We start from the raw sequence: 15,000 nt of genomic DNA on the forward strand, positions 1-15,000 counted from the left end.
GGCCAATGTCTGTGAGGCACAAAGTGCACTGGGGTCCTCGCTGTCTGCTCCATTTGATCAGCGTCACTCAGCTGAGACGGACAGTGCACGGCTCAGCTGACGGCTAACACGCACACGCACACGCGCACGCATGCACGCTCAGCTCTACTGTGCCAGAGGATATTGCACTCTGCGTCTGACACCTCCAAATAAGTGTTTACTCTGTGGAGGTCAGAGTGTGTTTGCCTTCACAGCTTCAACAGAACTCTGTGTGTGTGTGTGTGTGTGTGTGTGTGTGTGTGTGTGTGTGTGTGTGTGTGTGTGTGTGTGTGTTTGTGTGTTTGTGGCCGTACGAAACCCTCCTCATCCTCCATCCCTCGCCTGTGTTCATGGCTGTCTTCCTCATTAATTCATGAGTTAAAAAAAAAAATCGTGCTCCTTTCAATCCGTGTCATCACCGTTTGTTGATTTTTTTTTTTCTTCCACAGAGGCTTAAAGTTCGAAATAAATGAAGAATAAAAAAAAAACCCAAACATCTCCTTTGTGTTTGTTCCTGGCATGTTGCGAGAATTCTGTTTTTTCGATCGCCATTTTTGTTTTGCCGTGAAGTTGGTTCGTCGAAATGAATCAATTGATTGTTTTGTATTTCTTTCTCACAAAATATTTGGTGAATTGATTGAAAATATTTCAAAATCACCACGACTTTGAACGAAATCATCAAATTGTGGATTTTCAGCATCGCAAGGACCGATTTTTTAAAGACATATTTCAGGACCTTCTACCCACCGTGAAGGAGTCCACCCTGAACCGGTTGCCAGCCAATCGCAGGGCACACAGAGACGAACAACCATCCGCGCTCACGCTCACACCGAGGGACAATTTGGAGTGTTCAATCAGAGCCATGCATGTTTGGGAATGTGGGAGGAAACCGGGGTACCCGGAGAAAAGCCACGCAGGCCCGGGAGTACCCGGAGAAAAGTCACACAGGCCTGGGGAGAACATGCAAATTCCACACAAGAAGGGCGGAGCTGGAATCGAACCCACGACCTCTGCACTGTGAGATCGATGTGCGAACCACTGGGTCACCGGGCTGCCCAAGAAAGAGTCCTTCGAGTGAAGCCAAAGAATATTTTGCAGGACACGATAGGAGCAAATGCTATTGTTGATTATGTCATATATAGATAAACATCTCTGCAGTGTAAAATACAGAGGCAAAAAAAAAAAAAAATGGCATCTGCAGCATTCAAAATACTGGAGATGATTTGTCGCCAACATGCAGGCAACCTGCATGTTCAATGTCAGGGCGCGTGTTGTCTCTCGGCGGCGTCTGCGAGGAGCTTCTTAATCAGCCCCGCCCCCCTCCAACAACAACAACAACAAAAAAAGAGTGGGTACAGTAAGTCCTCCAATCTGAACACATCCATCTCGGGGACCCGAGGGTGTCACGCTATGATTGACAGGCCCCCTTTCACCGGCGCAGTAGGACGGGGGGGTGAGGGCGGATTAGTCCCGTCTCGCCCGAAAGGGCCATTGTGGCTGCACGTCGCTCAGCTGCTTGGCCGTGCAGGAGGGGCCTCGTCTGTGCGTGAGACCTTCTGTCTTCATTCCGAATTCTCACGCAACAAAAAAATCTTGACTCCATTTTACTTTCGGAGTATTTGAAATACGAGCGCAGTGTTGTTCTGTTGCGAAAAAGAAAATGAAACAAGAGCTTCAGGAAGACACTTGAACAGAACGCGCAGACACGTCAAAACGATATCATTGGTTGGTTTGCGACGGGTGACCTCAGAATGGGATTCGCTGCCCCAGCAGTGGGCGGCCCGCTGAGCCGAGGCGCCGGGCGGGAGCGGAGGGGACGCGGCGGCTCGCAGAGGCGAGGTGGCGGCCTGTGACCGTTTCCACAGTTAAACGCAAAGAAAGAAAAATGGAGGGTGCTCCCTCATGCTCCCTTGACGTGTTCCGGTCAGGACGCCGGCGGCGCCAAACGCAGACATTTGAGAGAAAAGAGATGTGACGAAGTTTCCAAATAGCAGAAATGCAGTTCGTCTTGACGAAGCACACATTTTGTACAAGTGAAGCTAATCAAGTTGCGTGACCATGCGAGTCACTCAAAGTTCCATTCTGTATCCGTTGCTTGAGGAGGCCATAAGACAGATGCTATTTGTTAGCTTACTTGTTCGATTTAACCGAAGCGGACTTGCGTGGTTTCCAATTCTTTTAGTTTGATGTTTAGTTTGGCAGTAAGCCTCAACTGGGGGTAGCAATAAAAAAGCCCTTTTGTAGCAGAATGCTTCACAAAGTGCCAAAACTCGATTTTGCTCAATTTTCGCTCTCCAGTTAAAGCAATAACACCCGTCGAGCGACAGCCTGTATCCCGAAAAACTTTTAGGTTGGGTCAAGGCAACGCCGCGTCTATTTTGGGATTGAGAGTATGGAAGATGGAAATGAGGGCTGGTGACATCACAGGCATTGAGCACCCTGTCAGTCACTTTGCCTTGCTCGAATGACGTTTGTTTTCTCAATCGGCGACGTCATGCCGGAAAGGCAAAAGTGCCCGGTTGCTAGGCGACTCCTGGGAGGGAGTCGCCTCATCACCGAGGTACACGCCGCCCGTATGACCTTTCCGCTGGCTTCCCCCCGGAGCTCAGCGTCCGCTTCCAAAGGGGCCTCGGGGGATGGGGGGTGGGGGTGTCACGGGCCCCCTTTGGGCTCGGCAGACCGTCTCGCGGGGCTGCCGGCGCCGAGCGCTGCCAGAGGTAAAATACAGAGGCAAAAAAAAAAAAAAAATGGCATCTGCAGCATTCAAAATACTGGAGATGATTTGTCGCCAACATGCAGGCAACCTGCATGTTCAATGTCAGGGCGCGTGTTGTCTCTCGGCGGCGTCTGCGAGGAGCTTCTTAATCAGCCCCGCCCCCCTCCAACAACAACAACAACAAAAAAAGAGTGGGTACAGTAAGTCCTCCAATCTGAACACATCCATCTCGGGGACCCGAGGGTGTCACGCTATGATTGACAGGCCCCCTTTCACCGGCGCAGTAGGACGGGGGGGTGAGGGCGGATTAGTCCCGTCTCGCCCGAAAGGGCCATTGTGGCTGCACGTCGCTCAGCTGCTTGGCCGTGCAGGAGGGGCCTCGTCTGTGCGTGAGACCTTCTGTCTTCATTCCGAATTCTCACGCAACAAAAAAATCTTGACTCCATTTTACTTTCGGAGTATTTGAAATACGAGCGCAGTGTTGTTCTGTTGCGAAAAAGAAAATGAAACAAGAGCTTCAGGAAGACACTTGAACAGAACGCGCAGACACGTCAAAACGATATCATTGGTTGGTTTGCGACGGGTGACCTCAGAATGGGATTCGCTGCCCCAGCAGTGGGCGGCCCGCTGAGCCGAGGCGCCGGGCGGGAGCGGAGGGGACGCGGCGGCTCGCAGAGGCGAGGTGGCGGCCTGTGACCGTTTCCACAGTTAAACGCAAAGAAAGAAAAATGGAGGGTGCTCCCTCATGCTCCCTTGACGTGTTCCGGTCAGGACGCCGGCGGCGCCAAACGCAGACATTTGAGAGAAAAGAGATGTGACGAAGTTTCCAAATAGCAGAAATGCAGTTCGTCTTGACGAAGCACACATTTTGTACAAGTGAAGCTAATCAAGTTGCGTGACCATGCGAGTCACTCAAAGTTCCATTCTGTATCCGTTGCTTGAGGAGGCCATAAGACAGATGCTATTTGTTAGCTTACTTGTTCGATTTAACCGAAGCGGACTTGCGTGGTTTCCAATTCTTTTAGTTTGATGTTTAGTTTGGCAGTAAGCCTCAACTGGGGGTAGCAATAAAAAAGCCCTTTTGTAGCAGAATGCTTCACAAAGTGCCAAAACTCGATTTTGCTCAATTTTCGCTCTCCAGTTAAAGCAATAACACCCGTCGAGCGACAGCCTGTATCCCGAAAAACTTTTAGGTTGGGTCAAGGCAACGCCGCGTCTATTTTGGGATTGAGAGTATGGAAGATGGAAATGAGGGCTGGTGACATCACAGGCATTGAGCACCCTGTCAGTCACTTTGCCTTGCTCGAATGACGTTTGTTTTCTCAATCGGCGACGTCATGCCGGAAAGGCAAAAGTGCCCGGTTGCTAGGCGACTCCTGGGAGGGAGTCGCCTCATCACCGAGGTACACGCCGCCCGTATGACCTTTCCGCTGGCTTCCCCCCGGAGCTCAGCGTCCGCTTCCAAAGGGGCCTCGGGGGATGGGGGGTGGGGGTGTCACGGGCCCCCTTTGGGCTCGGCAGACCGTCTCGCGGTGCTGCCGGCGCCGAGCGCTGCCAGAGGAGAAGCCTTGCCAGAGGGCTGGCCGGCCTCCCGCCGAGAAAGCTCGCGGCCGATTCGACGCCTGCGGCCCAAAAAAGCCGAGCGGCGCTTTTGAATGTTTGTGTTGACGCGCCGGGTAAACATGCAGCGTTATCGGATTTGATCACCCCAGGTGGGTAGAGGAGCCAAAAATTGCCCTGGAGTAAGAGTACGGTTACTTTCGAATAATAGAACTCAAGTCCAAGTATGAAGCAGCCCCTCCCCCTCCCCACCCCCCAATCAATCCTTGGATAAAAGGAAATATTGGGTGAGAAATCCACTCGAGAACTGAATGAATGCTCCGGCACATTTTTTGGGGCTTGAGAATGTCAAATCATTTTTATCCAGCGTCATCACTGGGCCAACTGTACTATTCGAACGTTGGACGTCTGCCTTCAGAAGGTGTGGCCAAGTGGCGTCAGGGACCGCGGCGGTTGGCTGACTGTCGTTCGCGGTGAATGACTGGGCGCGAGTCGTGGCCAACATTCGCTCCTTGCGAGTGTTTTCATTTGGCATTTGTGCTTTTGTTGACTGGCTGATTTTTGGGGTGCTCATTTAACAGGAGAGCGCCTTTTACAGATGAATGATTTTGTCATGGCAATGACGACTTCTCATTTGACAGAAATTGTGTCGCTACGGATCATTTACTTGGAGAGCCCGTCAACTGAATTCGGAGATTCTTTCTTGCCGTATCGAAAATGACCCTTGCACATTTCGCACCGTGAAGGCGGCTTGGAGTTCACCGTACGGTCAGATGCCAAAGAGAAGCTAGCGTCGAGCCTATTTCTGGATCTTGAAATACATATCAGAACAAAACAACAATGAAATAGCAAACCAACCAACAAAACAAACAGGATGTTGATCCCGCTCCGTGAGACATTGTTTTTTCTCCCCCCCAAAAAACTGTAGTTGGCCCACTCTCGCGCCGAGCGGCACCAACAGGACGCGGCGGTACCGAACGGGCCTCGTCGGAGATAACGACACGAACCCGACGAGTCCTCGGAAGGATGAGCGTGCCCTCCCGCGGCCGTTTGCCCGTCCGCCTTTCTTCTTCCCTCCTCTGCATCTCGGCGTGATGAAAGGCTCGCTCTGATCACTTGGACAACAAAGAGCGTGGCCGCCAACTGTTTGGATGATCCCCTGCTTTCCTCTCTCCATCTTCTCTTCTCCAACCCCCCTCTGATCTCACTTTTCCGGGCCGCTCTATCTCTGTCCGCCGGATGCCACTCGCTGCTTTCGGGGGGCTCCTCGTTAAGGGCCCCGGCGATACAATCGAAAAGACGGAATTTAAAAAAAAAAAAAAAAAATCAGAAAGTGCCCTTGTCGGAGAGACGCCCCGCACGGCGCGCTTTGATGTCGCCCAAGAAATTTGAAATTCATATGTTGTCACACTTCATTTTATTTCCTCTCCTTCTCTTTATGCCGCGCTCCTCTGCCGAGCGCCATCATGCACTATTCAGTTCCAGAGCCGGCGAGGAGGGCAAATGGGTAAAATGCCTTGTACAAGTGTTTCTGAAAGCCCTTCCTTGTCTTTCATTTTTTATGTTTCGACTTTGCGGCGCGGGCGGGAAAGCTGGAAATCAATCATTTCATTTCCTTTTGATTGTACAGTCGGTACTGTACGGGGTGCGCTGCGTGGGATCGGATTCGCGGGGGAGACGCCGGGCCGCTTTGATGTCATTTCCGAATGGGACCGGAAGGTGCTTGACGCCACGAGATTTGCAAGTCAAAGACTTTGACCTTTCTTCCAAGTGCTGAATAAAGGCAAACAAACAAAGCAACAAAAATGAGACGTGCTTCTCCGCGCCGCCGCCTCATCCGAGAGCTCGAAAACATGAATTGATAGGACCGTTTTTGTGGGGAGAAAACACCCTTCTTCACGTCGAACGTTGAATGAAATGGAGTGACCCTCAGCATGCGTGCTGGGGAGGGATCCAAACATTGCACCTAAGTGACGCGCATGATTACTCGGAATGCAGCCATCCCCTTCGTGTGATGAGTGCCTCTGCTGAAACCCAAATAAAGCTCCCGTGTTCCAGTAGGCTTTTGCTGTGGGGTTTTTTTTCATCTAAAAAAGAAAAAAAAATCCTTCTTTAGTGACTGGTTAAATGTCGCAATCCTATCGATCCGTCGCAATATTCAACAGCCACTTCACATGTTTTTCGAATCCCATGCAGCTCGAGTTCCTAATTCATTCAAGTTTTCTTCTGCATTCAACTTTGGTTTCATCAGTCACACAGAGCACCTTAAGAGAGGAATGTGCTTTACAATTCTTTTTTTTTCTTTTTTTGTCCATCACAAATCCCGGGTGTGCTTCGACTGTTGAGCATTTGCGCAGGCTCCCGCAGAAACGTGCAGCTGCTGCCAAGGCCCGTGAGTGAAACAAGTCCGCAAGAGGACAAAAGAGGACAAAAATAAATAAATGTTCCCTGTTCTCCATTTATTGCCGTCAGACAAGCTACACGTACATTTTGAAAAGATTTGTCATTCACCGTTGGATGGAGACGATTTTCGTGAAGCCGAGCCAAAGGAAAGATGGCGTCGCAATGTATGCGTGCACGGAAAGGAAACCACACGTCAAGGTTCCAACACTTGATTGAAGCACGGCGATCCGAGCCGCCGCTGCGCCCTCCGTTCATTTTCGTGACGATCACCTTCAATAAAATCAACCTTTGGATTTGACGCCTTTTACGTCTTTGTGCTTCCCTTCAGGAGAATGAGGCTGCACGTCAGCAGGCCCCTCCCGAGACAGTTCGAAATGGGCCCCAAAGTGGCCTGGCCACCACTGCAGTCTGGGGCGAGTGAAGGAGGTTTTTGCCAAAATATGACCATGCCGTTATCTGTCCCGAGAAAGTCATCCTTCTTGGTCTGGCCTCGTCGCTATGCCTGCATTTCTCTCATTTGTGTCTTCTCCGTTCCTCTCACTATTTTCTTTCCCAATCCCCCCCCCCACCCCCCGCTCGTGACGAATGGCTTTTAATAAACGCTGACAGAGCAATGAAATTAAAGGAGTGCACGCCATGGCCGACTCGAGCTCGGCGCTTGCTCGACACTGACATATTTAAAAGAGGACCTTCATTCGCTCGGCCTTCCATCTCTTTGGCTGTTATTGGACTCGTTATTACTGGCTGCTACTGATGTTTGCTGCGGTGGAAAAAAAAAAATCCTAAAAAGACGCAAAAGCAGCAACGTGAGCGTCAATTTGGGAGGTGTGCCCGATGCAGTCAATGCAAGGTTTCCAACGCCCCCCCGCTATAGCACGCTTGAACGTGAACGCCCCCGTGCGCTAGCATCACGGTTTTTCGGTTCTTTTTTTTAAGCATATCGCAAGCGTGTACCCCTCTGTCGAGCAGTGTTACTCCAAATTTGGTGGCGTTTCTGTTGGACGATCCCCTGCAAATGGGCAAAACGTCCCGAAAATGGCTGCTGCAAGCCAAAACGGCAGGCTCCTTTCTTGAGGGTCGACTCATAACAGATGTGCATTCCAAATGATGTCCAAGCAACTGAAACTGGTTTTGAGGGCCGTTTTCAGGAATAGTTTCTTGAGACTTTTTTTTTTTTGTGGGTATACTCGACCAAGAGACACGTCCCAAACGATGTGTTGCCAAGCGAAACTTCAAATTCATTTTTTTGGCAAAAATTTCAAAGACGACGCCTTTTCAGGATCGTAGAAAAGGCCAAGATGAGCCCCAAACGGCCACTGTTTCTTCCCAGGCTCGGCTTCTTGAGACTTCTTTTTGGTGCATCTGCTCCTGACAGATATTTCTTGTGCCTACTCTGGCTTCAAGTGCTGATTAAAAAAAAAAAGTAAGACGTTTCAAATAAGATGGCCATTTATTTGCGTCCCACCAAAAATAATGACACCAAAATGGCGCAATTCCAACAGGGCCTTCCCACCCTAATACTCAGTCCCCAAAAGAGCAGACTTGAACCAGACAAGAGGAACGTTCGGGCCAACACTGACCACCCCCCCACCCCCCTCCTGATAAACAGTTTATTCCATTGACCCTATTAGTGGATAGAAAGCCCCCAGCCCCCCAATACCATCTCCCACGTTGCCTCATTACAGTGGCGGCTGGGTTGGGCTACGTCGAGGAAAGAAGGCGGCGGCCGCGTCTTTGTTTTTTTTGGGGGGGGGGGGGGCGAGAGAACCCTTCCATAAGGAATAACTGACACGCAGGATTTAGCCACGCCTCGGGAGCTGGCACTCGGTGTCGGGGAGCATTGTTTGCTCGGATTACAGGCCGAGCAGGGGAACCTAATCCCCTAAATTTTAATCTTTGCTGATTCCACGAGGGAGGCAAAGGAGACTTGGGTCTTTCCTGGGACGTCGGGGGGTGGGGGGGGGGCGGTCAGCCTGCTAACAAAGGGCATATGATTTTTGAGGGCGGGGTGTTCCCTATCCTCGATTTTGCGGTTTAGCCTTCACGTGCCGGCGGCGCCTTGAGATACGAGTGACTCCATTTTCCACATACAAAGCGGCGCTCGGATGATTTTCGGGTTTGGCTCAGGAGCAAATCTCCCTGATATTGACGTAGCCTTGCGAGAGGGGGCAGCGCCTCATCATCCTCATCATGATAACAAAGTGGTACCTTGACTTGAGCGTTTTGTTTGTTCTGTGACCACGCTCACAAGTCAAATCCACACTCAAATCAACGTTCTCCATTGCAATCGATGGAAATGCCAATTGACCATTTTTTTTGCGGCATTTTTAAGATGCCAAATGACAACGTGTAGAATCTGACTGAAATCAAACAAAAGCCTGACCGATTAATTGGCCGATGAGTAACTGTTTTTCAACTTTTTCAAGAAAATGTTTGCCCCGCTTTTGCATTTTTTTTTTTTTTTTTTTACACACTAACATGAAAACATAAGACAGAGATAATGACACCACAACACCCACCGCAAAATAAAGGCTACGGTTAAAAAAAAAACAAAAACAACCAAAAAAATTGTCGTTGATTTTATTCTCTAAATTCAATTTGAACAAACTAAAATACAAAAGGACAGTGTTGTAAAACAGCTAAGTGTTCTGCTGTAATTCTTTATAGTCGCCCAAAAGAAATGATTTTATTCATTACAAACATGTATTTATTTTTAATTTATCCACTGATTAATCGCTTATCAGAATTGTACTCTTTGATGTTCGGTAAGTGTGTGTCGCTGCTCTGTTTGGGCTCGACTTTTGCGAACAATGTAAATTTGGCGCGGCGCGTGCGTATCCCTGCGCTGAGGAAATTTTGCAGACGAGCACAAGCCAGCGAAAAAGGGAGCGCTGCGGCGCTGTGGGAGTGGTTCCGGCAGATTTGAATCATGACCGATCATAGCTGCTCCTTTCATTCCCTTTAAATGTCACGCGCAAGTTGGCTCCACTGGCAGAAGTGGACTATCGGAGTTCAAGAGCCATTTTTTGGGAGGGGGGTGGGGCAACAGATGAATGGTGATTCCATTCATTTCAATGGAGAAAGATAATAGGAGTCATCCAACAATTTTTTTGTGCAGAATAGCACGTGACCGTCCTTCGGCATTTGACGCAATTTGAGAAGCAGACCCCAAGCGCAGCCGGCAAACTGGAAGCCAAAACGCCGACTCCCGGGAGCGCCGCACAAATGGAGAGCAGCGACGGCGCTGATTAATGCACAATTAGTCTTGTGTTGTGTCACTTGTAACAGGACGGGCCCACGGAGTTTGTTCACGCTCTCGGCGGCGTTCCAGCTGGCCCTTCGCTCGTCTCGGGGACGCTTCCCGTGCCAGCTGGCAGCCCAACACACTCCCGCTCGCCCACCTTCCTTCATGACAGCCATCAAACCCCCCCCCCCCCCCCCCCCCACACCAAAAAAAAAAAAAAAAAAAAATTGGTGGTCTTTGAATGCTCCTTTTGAGGAGCGCCAAAAAAAAGAAAACATCTTTTCATGTGTTCCTTGCCAGCCAAGGACGTTTGGGGCAAGTCGGAAAAGTTGATTCCAAATGTCGCCCCGAAAACATTCCGACTTCCTCCCGCATGAACGACAACATGGCCGCGTCCTTCCTATGGACTCCGTATTGAGGAGTGAGACTGTTTTGCGAGCAACTCAAAAAGTGTTTCCGAAATACTGGACAAGCGCGTCGGCTGAAAAGATTTGTCGGGGGCAAAACATTTCCTCCAGAAGATCCCGCTTAAGTGCAAATGCAGTACATGACTGGTTGACTTCCAGGGCCATGCGCAGAGCCATTTTCTGGGTGAAAAACTGAAAATGAGATTGGGATGAATTGGTGGTGACGTTCCAGGATTTTGTTCAGCTTTGACAGAGATCTTTGGCTCATTTTGCTTTCTCATGATCAAATAATCACCGTGCGGCATATCAAGTACGGCCACACGTCAAGAATAAAAATGGCCTGAAAAAAACATATATATATATATATATATATATATATATATATACACACACACACACACACACACAGTACACGTCCTCACTTGGTGTACTTGGCAAAAAGCTCATCTCTCTGATGCCATTTCATTGAACAAAACATGGTGACCAAAACCTCTCTATGTGTCAATCCGCCGCATCGTAGCGCCAACGACTGTCGAGAAGGAATTCACGCCTGGCTCGACACTCACTTTTGCACTGTCCTTTTGGCATACGGGGACCTTGTCACGCGGCGTTCCAATGTCATCCTTCTCCTCCAATGCCCGCGCTCTTCGAGCTTGGGCCCTCTCCCCCTTTGCAGGCAAGCCTGCGAAGTCAGGCCCGATGACGAGACTGCCCTCCTGAAATGGGCTCAAAGGGCACGTTTGTCTCGGTCGCTTTGCGACTCTCGGGCGGGCGAGCGCCTGCCGACCCCGCGCCAAAAGAAAAAAGACGGCACCCTGTTCGGCGCAAAGGAAAGCGAACGCGGAAAAAAAATCACCGTCTGCGTTCGGGCTGACGTGCCCGCGGAAGTCAGCGTTCCTCGAACAAAGGCAAAGGAATATTTCAAGATCATTCCGGATGCCCCCCAGTCAAACACGCAGGAGGTCGCGAATTGATCCAGCCCGGCGCTCCGCAGAGAGATTAGGCCGGGACGGCGTGTTGTTTCTCTCGCGTTTGATTGCTCTGTGCAAATGATTTGCTCTTGAATGGATAGAAGCTTGCTGCATACATTTGACCTGTGAGGCACGCGCGCAGTGTTGGAATCACGTGGGGGGGGGGGCAGGGGCGGGAGGATGAGGGCTCGTCCCCCGAGTTGCTTTTTCATTGCGGTTCAGAACAAGTGGCCATCGTATTGTGGTGAGTTGATGGGGCGGATGCGCTTTGGCGAAAATGATGCGCGGCCTTGGCCGGCGAACGGAGTGTCAACAGAGTGCTAATTGCCGTCGGGCCCGTTATGATTTGTCGCGAGCGCGCACGCCAAGAGGGAGCGCCGGGTGATTTTTGCATTCTGGCAGACGCTGGGCAAAGAGCGCGGCGCCGTGCCAAAAGTTCAATCTGTGGCTCAAAAGAGCGAGTTGAGCGATTCGCCGGCGGCCGGGAGCCCTTTCTGCATGCTCACAATGGTTCCGAATCCAGCGTGTTTCAGTTGCTTTGTCATATTCTGGCATTTTTGTTTCCCCCCCAAAAAAAACAGACAGGAGGACAACCAATTGCAAACTCCCCAAAGGACTGCGGATGGACGTCGCAACAATCGGGCAATAGTCGGACCTCCACAACAAGATCAAGAAGAGGACGCAAGTCATTGAGGCCGTCTTGAATAATCAAGTCCATCCGCTTGGTGATCATGCTGCGGCCCAGGTGAGTTGCGCCCCTCACGGGACCGACGCTCGGGGGGCCCCAGCGCAAGATTCCTCTTCCCGTTCACGCGGCACATCACGATCTTCGTCGCCGCCGGCACAACGTGGCGAGGAGCAAGAAAGAAAAAAAACAAAGACAAAGAAAGAAAGAAAGAAAAACATCGATTCGGCCTTTGTCCACTTCCCTGGCAAAATATGCCGCATCGGCACTTTTCTGATGTGACGTCGCACTCTCATTTCCGCAGCGTGAGAATCCCCAGTGAAAGTTACGGCGGGTATTTGTGCGTGGTGGGAAAGGAGGAAGAGCGGCTCTCCTGGAACTTCCAACGTGTGGAATCATCTGCATCACGCTGTGATGAAAGACTGCTTTCTTCTTCATCACATATCAGAAACGATTCAGTGCGGAAACATATCTTGCTCAGCTTTTGGAGGAGAGAGGATTTAGGTCAAAAGACATGACTCATCCCCGACTTGTTTGTTCGAGGAGAGTGACATTTTGCACGTGTGAGATGCTTCCTCAACTCAACCCCACTCCGACTGTCTCGCTGTCTCCACCGTGCTGGACAGGGAGCCAAAAGAATTCCCACAACAACAAACAAGAAAACCATCACACATTAACAAAGACGGTCGAAAGCGCAAAAACGGTCCGACTCAACTGCGGAGTCAAAAGCCGAAGAATACAAAGGACGCGTTGGAAAGGTGGATGGGCAGCGAGGGGGCTTGCCCAACGTTCATTCCAAAGAGAGAGCGCCGACGGAAAAGGCTCGGAGCCTCCGCTTAGCGGATCTGTAGACCTGAGGCACCGGGCAGGGGCGGAGGGGTCAGGTGGGGCCGGGCCATTTCAAGATTGGAAAACAAATCGGAGGATCTTGAAAAGAACTTGAAAACGAGCCGGTGAAGGGACGCCAGGGTAGGAGTGAGCCGCTCCCTCAAACGAGTATCAGTCGAGAGGCGAGCGGCGGCATTTTGGACCCACTGGAGATGCTTCATGGAGGACTGGTGACACAGTTACCACCCCCCCCCCCCCAAAAAAGGAACTTTGTTACTTTAATGATGACTTGATATTAAAAGTAACTTATCTCGATGACCATGAGTTAGTTACTTGGTTACATTGGGCAGATACCGACCACCATGCTGACCAGAAATATGACACCCACTTTTGCCACTTGATTGAAAGTGCCTTTTTAACACGGACATGAATGTTTGCTCTCACTTAAAAAAAAAAGAAAAAGAAAATACAGAGCAGCTTTTCCATAAAAAAAAAAAAAAGTCTCCTGTATTTCACTTCACAAATGGGTGACTTGTTTTTCATTAAAAACATTCCAAAGACAGTCTTTTAAAATTTTTTTTAAGTGACATAAGCTGACCCGAGCGTTACTACTTGCAGTCGTAAAAGGCGCCACTCTCTCAAATACAGCTGTGGAATTTAAACACAAATATTTTTGACAAACCATGTAAGAAGAGTTACGGCGGCTCGATTGAGAATCGGAAAATGCATTACGTTGAAATTGGGAGAAGGCGTCAAGCAAGGCGTCAAGGCATGGCATCGGCGGTGTCCATGATGTCCGGCCGCTCGGCCCCGCCAAGGAGGCCTACCGGAAGAACCCGGAGCGGCGCCGAAGAGGTGGAGGAGGCCCGCAGGCCGAGGAGGAGGAGGAGGGAGGAAGAAAGCCGAGCGAAGGCGGGTGAAGAAGGCGCACGGCGAGGGAGGAAGCGTCGGGTGAAGAATGAAAGTGATAAAGCGCCAGGCGAAGACGGGAGGGGGGTTGGGGGGGGTACCCGGCTTGATATGATTTCAATGGAATGTTTGTTGACAGGACTCAGTGGCCCCGGGGCCTGGGGATAAATGATTGAACACCGCGCCTGTCAAAGCCTCGACGTTTTCTGTGGGCTCGTGTTTCTCTCCTGCTCCCTCTCGCTGGAGGGAAGGTAACGGGCCCGCTAATTGACACAGAATTAAGCATGAAACGCAGCCGCCTTCTGCCTTGGATGGCCTGCCCGCCAAAACGGGGGTGGCGGGAGGGAAATGGGGGGTGTGGGGGGCATCCAAGCCACTTGAACACACACACACACACACACACACACACTTCTAAACACATATTGAGTTGACATCAGACACGTGCAAACAGACAAGCATGAACGCATCTTCACACACGCGCGCACACACCAAAAACAAGAGGATCAACATCCCAGCAGATGTGCCACTATTCACTTACAGCACATCAGGCATTGAACATTTTTTTTCACACCCACACACGAGCCAAAAGAAAGAGAGAGAAAAAAAAAACAACAACAGCAGAAGAGCAGCGGGGAGCAGGGAAAAAAAAAACCCAAAAAAAAAACGCTCACACAACGTTGCACTAGAAAGTCATCGTTTTGCAAATTCCACTGAAACATACGCAACAAGACAATTATTTGCCAATCCTTTTCAACTTCTATTCAATTGACGACAAGGATAAGCTTCAAATTGATGGACTGGACCCGGTCAGCTGTTTTTTTTAGACCCATCCATCACAAGACAGCCATGACACTGAGAGCCCAAGCGAAGGCTGAGGAGATGGCCGAAACCGTCACCTCGGTAAGAGGTTTTTTTTTCTTCGCTAAAAAAAAGACCATTGTCTGATCAAACCCAAACCTTAATTCTTGTTTTATTCATTTTTCAGGCTTTCCGATCAATAGTATTTGTGAGCTGCTCCAATTGTGGTATGCCGCCGTTTATTGTGCGGTTTTGTTCACCAGAGACAACAGCCGGGTGAAAAAAAGTTGTCAGGTCTTCGTTTTGACTTTGTGGCTTTTGTTTCAGCGGCTGAGTGAGGAGTTGGTGGGCGGGGCCTCCAGCAGTGCACCTGTCATGAGTTTGACAATCAGCTGTTTTGGAAGGGCGACTGAGGGAGGTTCTTTTAATCTTGTTCGGAGCCGATTCCTGGTTTATGTTCT

At 50.1% G+C, this 15,000-nt stretch overlaps 1 long non-coding RNA gene across 2 annotated transcripts in view; it reads left to right on the forward strand.

The window, feature by feature from the left end:
* LOC109515269 (uncharacterized) overlaps positions 1-15,000 on the forward strand; it is a 28,062-nt gene that overhangs the window by 12,953 nt on the left and 109 nt on the right. Inside the window, exon 3 of one of the 2 annotated variants that reach the window (XR_002168156.1) lies at positions 14,867-15,000. This exon is cut by the window's right edge and continues 109 nt beyond it. This is a non-coding gene — a long non-coding RNA (uncharacterized LOC109515269). Of the gene's footprint in view, positions 1-7,025; positions 7,122-14,866 lie in introns of those variants that run through there. The other variant, XR_002168157.1, reaches the window with a different exon arrangement.

Source organism: Hippocampus comes, unplaced genomic scaffold (assembly GCF_001891065.2).
Source record: "Hippocampus comes isolate QL1 unplaced genomic scaffold, H_comes_QL1_v1.1 scaffold67, whole genome shotgun sequence".
Lineage (NCBI taxonomy): Eukaryota > Metazoa > Chordata > Actinopteri > Syngnathiformes > Syngnathidae > Hippocampus > Hippocampus comes.